Source organism: Nicotiana tabacum, chromosome 18, assembly GCF_000715075.1.
Source record: "Nicotiana tabacum cultivar K326 chromosome 18, ASM71507v2, whole genome shotgun sequence".
In the NCBI taxonomy this organism is placed as follows: Eukaryota; Viridiplantae; Streptophyta; class Magnoliopsida; order Solanales; family Solanaceae; genus Nicotiana; species Nicotiana tabacum.
Genome location: NC_134097.1, coordinates 101955551 through 101969934, shown reverse-complemented (window position 1 = coordinate 101969934; position 14384 = coordinate 101955551).

Sequence of the window (14384 nt, the reverse complement as noted above, 5' to 3'; positions counted from 1 at the left end):
TGTCCATTTTATTTGTCCTGCAATAATGGAACGAAGGCAGGATACCCAATCTCCGAAACCCCTCTGGCATCTTGAACCCTGAAATCCTTGTGTCAAACTCTTCAATGCAACTTTTCTTTGTGGACCCATAACTCATATACTGAGGGCGATGACACATGTGCTCGATCATCCACATCTGTAATAGCAAATTTCATCCCTCAAAGAAATATGCCCCAGTTTTACAAGCTCTGAGAGCTCGGTATATCTCAGACACTATCATAGGGGCAAGAATGCTCTTGGCATTGGTAATCAGGACCTTGACGACTCCAGCCACCCGCAAATCGATATTCTCGTCTTTTTGGGGGAACACCAGTAGGCCTAGGAAAGCTACCATGAAGGCGAAACGCCTATGCTCATCCCATTTTGTTCGGTTTCCTCTGCTACAAACCCCGCTTGCCGGATCGTTGAACCCTCCTACATGCCCGTACCTCTGATATATAAAATGTAGAGTAGAAAAACCATCCTCCAACTCGGAATACGGGACTCCCTTGCTTATCTTTAGCAAATCCATGAACTTGTGAGAGTTAACGGCTCTTGGAGTGATCAAGTACTTATACCTCAGCCCTTCAGTACTTCCCATATAACATGCTACCTCTTCCAAGGTTGGGGTGAGTTCAAAATCTGAAAAATGAAATACGTTATGGGCCGGGTCCCAAAGCGTAACCAAAGCCTTTATGATATCTCCTCTAGGTCTAATTTTTAACAACCCGGTGAGACCTCCCAAATGTAGATTGACTTTATCTTTCTCCGATTTTCCGAGATCCTCCCACCACATATGCAACTCCAAAGGGATCTTGTTCATGACTGTTATCGGCAAATTTGGACTCGTGCTCATTCTGCACATTTATTAGGGCGATTAAGCATAAATCAAGACTCATTTGACTCAAAGACAAAATTGACACTTTTTCCTCTCTTTTTCTCTGTCATTTTAAAAAAAAATCTGGTTTTGCAAATACGACCTTTCAGCACCTCGAAGACGAAGATTTTAAGGTTGTGTTGGCTAACCGGTGAAAACCTTGAAAAATGACCACATGCGGCTATTCTTGCAAAAGCAGCCTTCCGACGCCCTTTTAGGGACATTCGGCTATTTCTGACAAGAATGGAATCACCCTAATTATTTTTAAATAAAAGTAAAATTTTTGTTCTTTTGGGCTATTTTGCAAAAATGAAAGTTGGACCCGAAGGGGGTTGTCTACGTATCCCACATCCGGTGGGAATCAAACTGGCGTAGTTCACGCAAACAAAATGGACTATTTTTGAAAACCAAACTATTTTTTTTTTCATTTTTCAAAATATTCGGCAGAGTTTCAGTGCTATTTGGACACTGTTTTTTCTTAAAATAGGTGATTAACTCTCTTAACCCTCTACACTGCTATTTCTTTTCCGAACTCTCTCCTTTTATTCAAAAACCGGTTAGCATGCAAATTCGAAGCAAATAAATGCACAAGTAGCAGTAAGATGCATCAGGATAGTCTTTTTATTTCGGGTGCACCTGTCCTAGGCAGACCCAACCCCTGTGTTGAGTCTCCAAAGTCAAAATGCACATGATGCAAACAATCGTTCCTGCTAGGGATCCAGCATCAGGTATTGTTATACTAGGTTTAAAACCATGGGTTTATTTGTTCTAGACCTGGCTTACCCGAGCGGACAACTCGAGCCAAGGGGGGGCTGCGTACCGGTAACCAAAAGATCATCCGGCTTTGCAACTTGTCCGAACCTCGTTCTATTTGGGATATGACTGTCACGACCCAAACTGGAGGGCCATGACTAGCACCCGACCATACTTGCCGAGCACCAACATACATTTTATCTAACCTTCTTTATTATCTTTTACGACTGACGAGATCAATATAAATGGTAGACATGGATCATGGACAACCAACAATAAAAACTGATGGCATGAACATATATAATATGGGATGACCAGACAATCAAGAAACTATATATAAGGTATGAGCTACCATGCTACCATGAAAGACTATACAACAAAAACTAGCCGACAAGGCATACCAAACTATACATGAGTCGACACCTGTCTATGAGCCTCTAAAGGAACATAAGTGCTGCAACATAGCCGGAACAGGGCCCCGACATACCCATAATGTCTATAACAAAAATGCATACCAAGACCAAGGCAAGTCCGGAGAAGGGATCTCGCCAATCATCGCTGAACTGGACAGCCTACTGTGGTGGGGGAGCTGCACCTGCCTGTCTATCAGGACTTGCAGCATGACATGCAGCGACCACAAATAAAAGGACATCAGTACGAATAAAGTACTGAGTATGTAAGGCAGGGAACCATAAATACGATCAGTAATGTAAGCAAGGATAGAGAATATACAACCTGTAACATCTTAGTACCTCTAAGGGATACTGACATGAAATGCATGATACATATGTATAAATACATAAACCTTTAAAACATTCGCCTTTGTGGGCATCATCATCATCATATCGTACCCGGCCATAATAGGCTCGGTAAAAAAGTACCCGGCCATCATAAGGCTCGGTAGAATCGTACCCGGCCACGTGGAGCACGGTAAAACCCAACTGATCAGTGGTTGCACAATAGGTGTCGTACCCGGCCAACTATAGCGTGGCTCGGTAGAGTAAAATAGATATATATATATATATCATGCATGCTCGACTCATGGAATCACATTCTAAACCTTTCGGAGTGACGTAAGGTCGGTATCCTCTGTACACGTTATTAGGACTAACTCTTCACTATGAACCTTATAAGAATCAGGAAGTACCAACAATATTGATAACATAAGAATAAGAGAAGCAACATTAACATCAATCGTTTCATAAGAGGGAAAACAATGTAAGTACTACTAGCTTCTAAGAGTAGAGTATCTTGGAAGCTCGTTCATTACATTATGTACAATCGGAGTCGTGCAAAAGAAGGAAAGGGATAGCCTCACATACCTTGTATATACTGCCCCAATCTCAAGCTATGCAATTGTCAAAACTCCTTAGTCTACAATAAGAGAAACAATACTATCATTATCATTTAAGCGTCATAACTATTATGTATCGACCACAACCTATTTTACGATGAAACAAACAGCACCTCCCCTATATATATGACTTCACACCATTCAAAACAATCACCAAACAGCCCAAACAACATCAATAATAAACATATTGAGCCTCCCAAAATAGTCCACGCACAGCCTAATCACTCCTTACATACGACGACCACCGTAGTCGTGTCAAACAACCCAGAAATGTTACGAATAACTATCATCCTACAACCCTAGATATATATGGTGTTTCTCCACACCCTTCCTCCTCCAAACTCCACAAAACAGTAGTAAAATACGCAGCCCAATAGCAACGCAAAACAGTCCACAAAATAATAACATTACTACTAAGCCTTTCGATATATATTTCACAAGTTCTAGCTTCAATGGCTTAGCCGCAACTTGGATAATCTTAAATACATATAGAGTAAGAGGTTCCTTACCTTTATACATAAAGAACAACTCCAATTTGACCTTAAATTTCCATGAAATATCCCTCTAATGCTGCCACGACAACAAAAAAGCGAAACTAGCGATCAATTAGTGTTTTCGATACTAGAATCACTTTAGAAAACTTGAAATCACCTAGGATTGATATTAAGAACATGAGGGAGTATTTAAAGAACATAAACCCTTTAAAATAACCTCCCACACGAGTTGGAACGACACAAAAATGAGCAACAACAAGAAGAACAAGAGACTTACTAGCGCCACAGAATTCCCGACACTTGATTTGTGTAGTTTGCCCTTTTTTTGGGTCTTGAATCTTGAGAGAACCTTGATAGGATGTTCCTAGGATTCTAAGGTCTGAAAATAGTGAGAAGAAATGACTTAAAACGGGTTGGAGGCATCCTATATAGGTCTAAATATCTTAAACCGCCTTAGTGGGCCCCATAGAGAGGTGCTTGGCGCAGTATCGCGAAAATGCGAATATATCTCTACTCCGAGATCGTATCGATGAACTGTTTAATGTGTTGGAAAAGAGACTCATATATATTTAATTTGGTTGGTAGATCACCCCGTAATTCCTTGTAAATTAGGAGAAACTATTAGAAACATTTGACCTAATGTTTAAGTAAAATTATGAACCCAAGTTGCGACAACTTTTGTCGACTTTTGTTTCATAACTCGTTTGACTTCAAGACTTATGATACGGATATTATATGATTAAAATACCTTAATACGTTACTTCTTGAGTGTATTAAGCACCACTAGATTTACCTGAAAATATGAGTTACAACATCCTTGATTCATTTAACTTCTAATACTTGTTAATCACCCTTATACACTCTTGTATCACTTAAGACCAATAGGATTGACTTCTTATCATCTCAAAGATAATTCCTTCTTGGATTTATGTTAACTAATATATGGCATGAACTAACACATGTGGATATGGGTTGTAACACCCTCCCCCCTTAGGAACATTCATCCTCGAATGTAAGGGTTCATGGGGAGTTTAAATCATCGTGGATTCCAATGGAAATTTCCGATCAATTTTCCCCTATAAAATGGTCACTAGCAAAACTTGCAAGAAATTAAGCCCAACATATGGCTTCACAAGGCTACACAAAGCATTATGCATATTTACATTATCTACATATCACCATTTTGTATTAAGGAGGAGTATTCTCAAATTATTGGTTACCTCATAGAGCCGTTTCACCTTCCAATGTATCATGTCTTCCACCAGCATCCTTGTTATCTTCATTCTGGAATAGTTAAGGGTATTTAGACTTCATCTCCTCTTCTGCTTCCCATGTCATTTCTTCCATATTTTTGTTCCTCCACAATACTTTGAAGGAAGCTACATCTTTTGTTCTCAGCTTGCGGACTTGTCGATCTAATATCGCTACTGGCACTTCTTCATATGATAGGTCCTCTGTAACTTGTACATCTTTGATAGGGACGACTCGAGAAGGGACTCCAATACATTTCCTCAACATAGATACATGGAATACTGGGTGGACAAATTCCAATTCGGATGGCAATTCTAACTCATACGCAACCTGTCCAATCCGTCGAAGAATTTTATATGGCCCGATATACCTTGGACTCAGCTTACCTTTTTTCCCAAAACGCATAATACGCATAATACCTCAAACTCTAGATCATGACGTCAGACATCGGAATAAGATTTTTGCCTGCTTTGTGCCGTCCTCAATCGCTCCTGTATCACTTTCACCTTCTCAATAGCGTCTGAATGGTACGTTCAGCCTGTCCGTCAGTCTGCGGATGAAATACAGTGCTGAGATTCACTTGTGTGCCTAAACCCTTCTGAAAAGACCTCCAAAAGTTAGCTGTAAATTGAGCTCCTCGGTCTGATATAATAGATACCGGCACACCATGAAGCCTAACAATCTCCTTGATATACAACTTCGCATAATCTTCAACCGTGTAAGTTGCCTTAACTGGCAGAAAGTGGGCACATTTTGTAAGTCGATCAATTATCACCCAGATGGAGTCAAACTTTTGATAAGAGCGTGGTAATCCAATAATGAAGTCCATATTAATCACCTCCCATCTTCAGGTCGGAATCTCTATATTCTGAAGCAATCCACCAGGTTTTTGATGTTCTATCTTTACTTGTTGAAAATTGGGACACTGGGCTACAAATTCTGCAATAGACTTTTTCATGTTATCCCACCAATACTGCTCCTTGACATCATGATACATCTTTGTTGAGCCGGGATGGATGGAATATCAGGATTGATGAATCTCATTCATAATCTTCTCTCGCAACCCTGCCACATTAGGCACACATAATCGGCCCTGGTATCTTAGTGCCCCATCTTTTCCGATCCCAAAAGCCATACTTTTACACTGCTGAATGCTCTCTCTTAATCGTATTAAGATAGGATCTTCATATTGCCGTGCTTTTACCTCGGCTACCAAAGATGATTCTGATGTATTCTGTACAGTAACACCTCTGTCATCAGAGTCTAACAATCTGATTCTCATATTGGCTAGCTGATGAAGCACTTTAGTCAACCCCCATCTACCTGCCTCAATATGTACTAAGTTTCCCATTGATTTACGGCTGAGAGCGTCTACCACAATATTGGCTTTACCGGGATGATACAATATCTTGACGTCGTAGTCTTTCAGTAATTCAAGCCATCTATGCTGCCTCAAATTCAACTCTTTCTGCTTGAAGATGTATTGTAAACTCTTGTGATCTGTGTAGATGTCAACATAGATGCCGTATAAGTAGTGCCACCATATCTTCAAAGCATATATTACTGCAGCCAATTCCAAATCATGGGTTGGATAATTCTTTTCATGCTTCTTCAATTGTCTTGATGCATAAGCAATCACCTTCCCACACTGCATCAATACGCACCCCAAACCTATACCTTAGGCATCACAATATACCACATAACCTTCTGTTCCTTCAGGAAGAGTGAGCACTAGTGCGGATGTCAATCGATTCTTCAGCTCCTGAAAACTACGTTCACAAGTGTCAGACCACTGGAATTTTGTAGCTTTCTGTGTTAACTTAGTCAATGGTGATGATATAGAGGAAAACCCTTCCACAAACCGCCTATAATATCCTACTAATCCTAGGAAGCTGCGGACTTCTGATGGTGTTGTAGGTCTCGGCCAATTCTTTACTGCATCGATCTTCTGAGTTTCGACACTAATACCCTCGTCAGATATCACATGGCCAAGGAATGCTACTGAGTTCAGCTAGAATTCACATTTGGAGAGCTTAGCATATAACTTATGATCCTGAAGCATCTATAATACTATCCACAAGTGGCCCACATGTTCTGCCTCTGAACGAGAATACACTAGAATGTCATCAATGAATACAATCACGAACACATCAAGATAGGGCCTGAATATAGTATTCATGAGATCCATAAAAGCTGCTGGGGCATTTGTTAGCCCGAACGACATCACCAAGAACTCAAAGTGACCATATCTTGTCCGGAAGGCCGTCTTTGGAATATCCTTCTCCTTAACCCTCACCTGATGATACCCTGAACGTAAATCAATCTTGGAGAAATACTTGGCACCCTGGAGTTGGTCAAACAGGTCATCAATTCTTGGAAGTGGATACTTGTTCTTTACAGTAAACTTATTCAACTGTCGATAGTCGATACACATCCGTAATGACCCGTCTTTCTTCCGCACGAATAGGACTGGCGCACCCCAAGGTGAAGTGCTAGGCCTAATGAAGCCCTTATCCAGCAAGTCCTTCAACTGCACCTTCAACTCTTGCAACTCCGCCGGGGCCATTCTGTATGGAGGGATAGAGATCGGTTGAGTGTCAGGAAACACATCAATGCTAAACTCAATCTCCCTTTTAGGAGGAAGGCCTGGGAGTTCATCTGGGAAAACATCTGGAAATTTGTTGACCACGGGGATTGATTGTAGAGTAGGCGGCTTCGCCTCCGCATCCCTAACGTGAACGAGATGATAAATGTAACCTTTTGCGATCATTTTCCTTGCCTTAAGATAGGAAATAAACCTACCTTTCGGTGTAGCAATGTTCCCTTTCCATTCAATGACGGGTTCACCCGGAAACCTAACCATCTTCGTACGACAATCAACATTTGCATAACATGAGGCCAACCAGTCCATTCCCATTATCACATCAAAATCAACCATTTCTAATTCAAATAAATTTGCCGAGGTTTGACGACTACAAATCATCACAGTGCAACCTCTATATACCCTTCTAGCAATCACAGAATCTCCTATCGGAGTAGATACCGCAAGGGGTTTACTTATCAATTCAGGTTCAATGCTAAACTTATTAGCCACAAAGGGTGTAACATATGATAATGTAGATCCCGGATCAATAAGCGCATATACATCATAAGAAAACACAGACAGTATACCTGTAACAACATCTAGAGATGACTCGAGATCCAGTCGACATACTAGAGCATAGGTTCGATTTTGAGCACCACTCGAACTCGGCACTGCACTTCTACCCCTACCACGACATGTGAACTGCTGAAAACCCCGTGCTGGAGGTCGAACAGATGAGGAAGAACCAGACACAAATCCAGTTGGCTGAGCCATACCATCACCTCCTCTGTTAGGACAATCCCGCATCATATGGCCAGACTGTCCGCACGAATAGCACGCATCAGAACCTCGACGGCACAGTCCAAAGTGGGCCTTGCCACACTGATCACAATGTAGTGTTGGGGCTCTCATCTGACTAGTATCCCTGTGATGTTGTGAGCCAGATGCCCGCGAACTCTGATCTGAACTAGAATAGGATCGATCATATCGAGGCCTCTAAAACTGTGTAGGAGCACTAGCTACAGGTGGCGCCAAACTCCTCGAAAACTGTGGCCTGACGCTACCTCTGAAGTCATCAGAATACCCTGCAAGTCTTGCCCTCTTATGCTGGCCCCTATCCTGCTCCCTAACTGCCCTCTTCTGGCGCTTACGATCCTCTAGGGTCTGTGCATAAGCTTGAATACGGGAAATATCCATGCCCTCCACCAAGGAGGCTATCGTACACTCATTTATCAGATGTGGTCCCAACCCATTCACGAACATATGCACCCTATCACTCATCTCGCCCACCATATGGGGAGCATACCTTGCCAAAGAAGCAAACTGCATACTGTACTCTCGCACACTCCTATTACCTTGTCTAAGGTTCAAGAACTTATCAGCTCTAGCTCATCGTATCTCAACTGGCAAGTAGTGACGAATAAAGGCCTCAGAAAATTCCTTCCACACAGCTGGAGGAGCGTTCGGACCCCTGGATCTCTCCCAACTATCATACCAGAGAACCACTAAATCCCGTAGCCGATAAGAAGCCAACTCTACTGCCTTTGTATCACTAACATGCATAACCCTAAGTGTACGATGAACCTGGTCAATAAAAGTCTGCGGGTCCTCCTTGGGGTCTGATCCGGTAAACACTGAAGGGTCTAAATTAATAAAATCACGAACTCTCGTACTAATTGGTTTCTCAGCAACACCTGTATTCTGCCTCTGAGCCTGAGCAGCTACCAAGCTAGTCAATAACTACAAATCACTCTGCATATCATGGTCTGTAGTGCCAGACGGAGGAACTGGAGGTGCTGGGTGCCTCCTAATATCCTCTAGAGGAGACGGGGTAGATGAGGTATGTGACATCATCTCACTTTGAGCCTCACTTTGGCCTGCTCTGGCTTGGGGCACCTGACTGGTACCCTCTCCCGTAGCTGTATCAAGACGTCTACTAATTGATTGCTTCCTAGTCGAAGGCATCGCTGAAAGAAAACAAGGTTAATATTAGAGACAAACACTTATGACTCAACTCTACGCACTATCTAGATTCAGGAAGAAGGTAACAACCCTAGATATCATGTAGCCTCCTAATTATAAATGTGGCGCGCTACACATCCATAATCAAGACTCTACTAGACATGGCTCATAGACAATCCCTAGGACAGACTTGCTCTGATACCAAGTTTGTCACGACCCAAACTGGAGGGCCATGACTAGTACCCGACCATACTTGCCGAGCACCAACGTACATTTTATCTAACCTTTTTTATTATCTTTTACGGCTGACGAGATCAATATAAATGGTAGACATGGAACATGGACAACCAACAATAAAAACTGATGGCATGAACATATATAATATGGGATGACCAGACAATCAAGAAATTATATATAAGGTATCAGCTACCACGCTACCATGAAAGACGATACAGCAAAAACTAGCCGACAAGGCATACCAAACTATACATGAGTTGACACCTGTCTATGAGCCTCTAAAGGAACATAAGTGCTGCAACACAGCCGGAACAGGGCCCCGACATACCCATAATGTCTATAACAAAAATGCATACCAAGACCAAGGCAAGTCCGGAAAAGGGATCTCGCCAATCACCACTGAACTGGACAGCCTACTATGGTGGGGGGGCTGCACCTGCCTGTCTATCAGGACCCGAAGCAAGACATGCAACGTCCACAAATAAAATGACGTCGGTACGAATAAAGTACTGAGTATGTAAGGCAGGGAACCATAAATACGATCAGTAATGTAAGCAAGGATAGAGAATATACAACCTGTAACATCTTAGTACCTCTGAGGGCTACTGACCTGAAATGCATGATACATATGTATAAATACATAAACCTTTAAAACATTCGCCTCTGTAGGCATCATCATCATCATCATATCGTACCCGACCATAATAGGTTCGGTAAAAAACGTACCTGGCCATCATAAGGCTTGGTAGAATCGTACCTAGCCACGTGGAGCTCGGTAAAACCCAACTGATCAGTGGTTGCACAATAGGTGTCGTACCCGGCCAACTATAGCGTGGCTCGATAGAGTAAAATAGATACATATATATAATGCATGCTCGACTCATGGAATCACATTCTAAACCTTTTGGAGTGACATAAGGTCGGTATCCTTTGTACACGTTATTAGGACTAACTCTTCACTATGTACCTTATAAGAATCAGGAAGTACCAACAACATTGATAACATAAGAATAAGAGAAGCAACATTAACATCAATCGTTCCATAAGAGGGAAAACAATGTAAGTACTGCTAGCTTCTAAGAGTAGAGTATCTTGGAAGCTCGTTCATTACATTATGTACAATCGGAGTCGTGAAAAAGAAGAAAAGGGATAGCCTCACATACCTTGTATATACTGCCCCAATCTCAAGCTATGCAATTGTCAAAACTCCTTAGTCTACAATAAGAGAAACGATACTATCGTTATCATTTAAGCGTCATAACTATTATGTATCGACCACAACCTATTTTACGATGAAACGGACAGCACCTCCCCTATATATATGACTTCACACCATTCAAAACAATCACCAAACAGCCCAAACAACATCAATAATAAACATATTGAGCCTCCCAAAATAGTCCACGCACAGCCTAATCACTCCATACATACGACGACCATCGTAGTCGTGTCAAACGACCCAGAAATGTTACGAATAACTATCATCCCACAACCCTACATATATATGGTGTTTCTCCACACCCTTCCTCCTCCAAACTCCACAAAACAGTAGTAAAATACGCAGCCCAATAGCAACACAAAATAGTCCACAAAACAATAACATTACTACTAAGCCTTTCGATATATATTTCACAAGTTCTAGCTTCAATGGCTTAGCCGCAACTTGGATAATATTAAATACATATAGAGTAAGAGGTTCCTTACCTTTATACATAAAGAACTACTCCAATTTGACCTTAAATTTCCATGAAATATGCCTCCAATGCAGCCACAACAACAAAAAAGCGAAACTAGCGATCAATTAGTGTCTTTCGGCACTAGAATCACTTTAGAAGGCTTGAAATCACCTAGAATTGATATTAAGAACATGAGGGAGTATTTACAGAACATAAATCATATAAAAAAACCTCCCACATGAGCTAGAACGACACAAAAATGAGCAACAACAAGAAGAACAAGAGACTTACTAGCGCCACGGAATTCCCGACACTTGATTTGTGTTGTTTGCCCTTTTTTGGGTCTTGAATCTTGAGAGAACCTTGATAGGATGTTACTAGGGTTCTAAGGTCTGAAAATAGTGAGAATAAATGACTTAAAACGGGTTGGAGGCATCCTATATAGGTCCAAATATCTTAAACCGCCTTAGTGGGCCCCATAGAGAGGTGTTTGGCGCAGTCTCGCGAAAATGTGAATATCTCTCTACTACGAGATCATATCGACGAACGGTTTAATGCGTTGAAAACTAGACTCATAGATATTTAATTTTGTTGGTAGAGCACCCCGTAATTCCTTCCAAATTAGGAGAAAATATTAGAAACATTTGACCTAATGTTTAAGTAAAATTATGAACCTAAGTTGCGACAACTTTTGTCGACTTTTGTTTCATAACTCGTTTGACTTCAAGATTTATGATACGGATATTATATGATTAAAATACCTTAATACATGACCTTTTGAGTTTATTAAGCACCGCTAGATTTACCTGAAAATACGAGTTACAACATCCTTGATTCATTTAACTTCTAATACTTGTTAATCACCCTTATACACTCTTGTATCACTTAAGACCAATAAGATTGACTTCTTATCATCTCAAAGATAATTCCTTATGGGATTTATGTTAAATAATAACTCCTCCGAATCCTCGTTCTATTTTGGGATATGACACTAACAGAAAGAAGTCACGACCAGCATGCACTCCTCAAGAGAGAGAAGAGAGGGATTTCGTAGCAGTTTATATATACAGTTCAGATAATATCAAAGCGGTAAAAAGCAACATTTTAGCACATTAGGACAAAACATGTAATAAAATCAGATGATAAATAAATCCAAATATAACAATTCATTCTAAGCTCGAATTCTTGAACCCTGAACCAGAGATTTTGGGTTCGATCCCCAGCAGAGTCGCCAGAGCTGTCACACCTCCTTTTTTACTTACACCCCCGGAATGGAGTATATAAGGGAGTTTTTTCCAACTTAAAGTGACAATCGAAATGGGATTTATTATTAAAAGATTCAGAGTCGTCTCTTGGGAGATTTATGGTGTCCCAAGTCACCGGTTCCAATCCCGAATCGAGGAAAATATTGACTCTGTTTAACAGTCCGCGAACCAAAAATCCGAGTAAGGAATTCTGTTAACCTGGGAGAAGGTGTTAGGCATTCCAAAGTTCCGTGGTTCTAGCACGGTCGCTCAGCTGTTACATTCGGCTTAATTATCTGATTTAAACAATTATGAACCTATGTGCAAATTTTAGTTTTAATCGCTTTTATTCATTTTTAAAGAAAATTGCAACGTTATTAACACACGTCTCGAACCACGTCACATAATTGCACCCATGGTTTTTGACATATTTTAACATCGTTGAGATTTGGATTTGGGTCACATAAATGCGCACCCGAATTTAGGAAGGTAATATTATTAAATGACGCACCTAAATGCATTTGCAACTTTGCGAGAACCATGAAAATATACTAAATGGCACTCCTCGAGTTCTAAGAATTTTAAGGGATATGATTAAGTGAGGGCTACGCATTCGGGATTATATTTGGTGCAGCGCACCTCAACTCCATTTGTTAAAGGGTATTCAAACTAAAGTTTGTAGGGCCGTTGTCACTCCTCCTTTTTTACCTACACCCCTCAGAAAAGGGTAGTATAAGGTGTTTTTCCAATTAAAGGACAATCAAAACGGGATTATTGCAATTAAAGATTCAGAGTCGCCATTTGGGAGATTTATGGTGTCCCAAGTCACCGGTTCCAATCCAGAATCGAGGAAAAGATTAACTTTGTTTAACAGTCCGCGAACCAGAAATTCGAGTAAGGAATTCAGTTAACTCGGGAGCAGGTGTTAGGCATTCCCGAGTTCCGTGGTTCTAACACGGTCGCTCAACTGTTACAATTGGCCTATTATCTGATTTTAATATATGTTTTAGCCTATGGTTCAATTTTAACTTTATAACTGCTTTTATTTAATTAAGGAAGATTGAAATGTCATTTAAAATACATCTTGAACCACGTCACATAAATACACCCGTAGTCTTCAACGTATTTTATCTAACATTATTGAGATTTGGATTTTGGGTCACATAAATGCGCACCAAAGTTTAGGAAGGTAAATTATTAAATAGTGCTCCTAAAGCAACTATGAATTTTTAAATTCACAAGGGCCATGGAACTTCAACTAAATGGCACGCCTCGAATTCTAAGGATTTAAAAATTTATTAAGTGAGGGTCGTGCATTTTGAGATTTTATTCGGCACGGCACGCCTCAATCCCAATTTTTAAAGGAAAACTCAAACTAAACTTTGAGGGCCATTAACTATGTCTTGGCTAATATAGCACGCCTAAAAACCATTCAACTAAATGAACTAAGGATATTCATGTTTAAAACTAGTTCGAAATTAAGTACCACGACTACGTCACGGGAACCATACCTGTAGTAGCAAAAATTTAATTTCGTGCCCAAGTATGCTGACATCGGTCAAATAAAGCAAAATGTAATTATGGATATGAACAAGAATGAACCAGCAGCAAGAAACACTCCATCAAACATTTACTCAAATACATGGAGTGGGGATAAAATCACAAGCTATTTACTCATCATTATTGCATAACTCTAGACCTACACAGTTACATTATATCTATAGGTAAAAGATCACTTGAACATTGAATAAACTAGTGCATTGAGATTCACAAGCCTTAAATCACATCAGGAACTAAACTAACAGACTAACAAACATGCCCTAAACTAAGGCAGCAAAAAAAAATCACCCGTGATAACAGCTACAGAGATTAGAATTGCGGGTGTGTGTGCGTGTAGAGGGAACTAAAGAACTAAAAAAATGGATTTGAAGAGA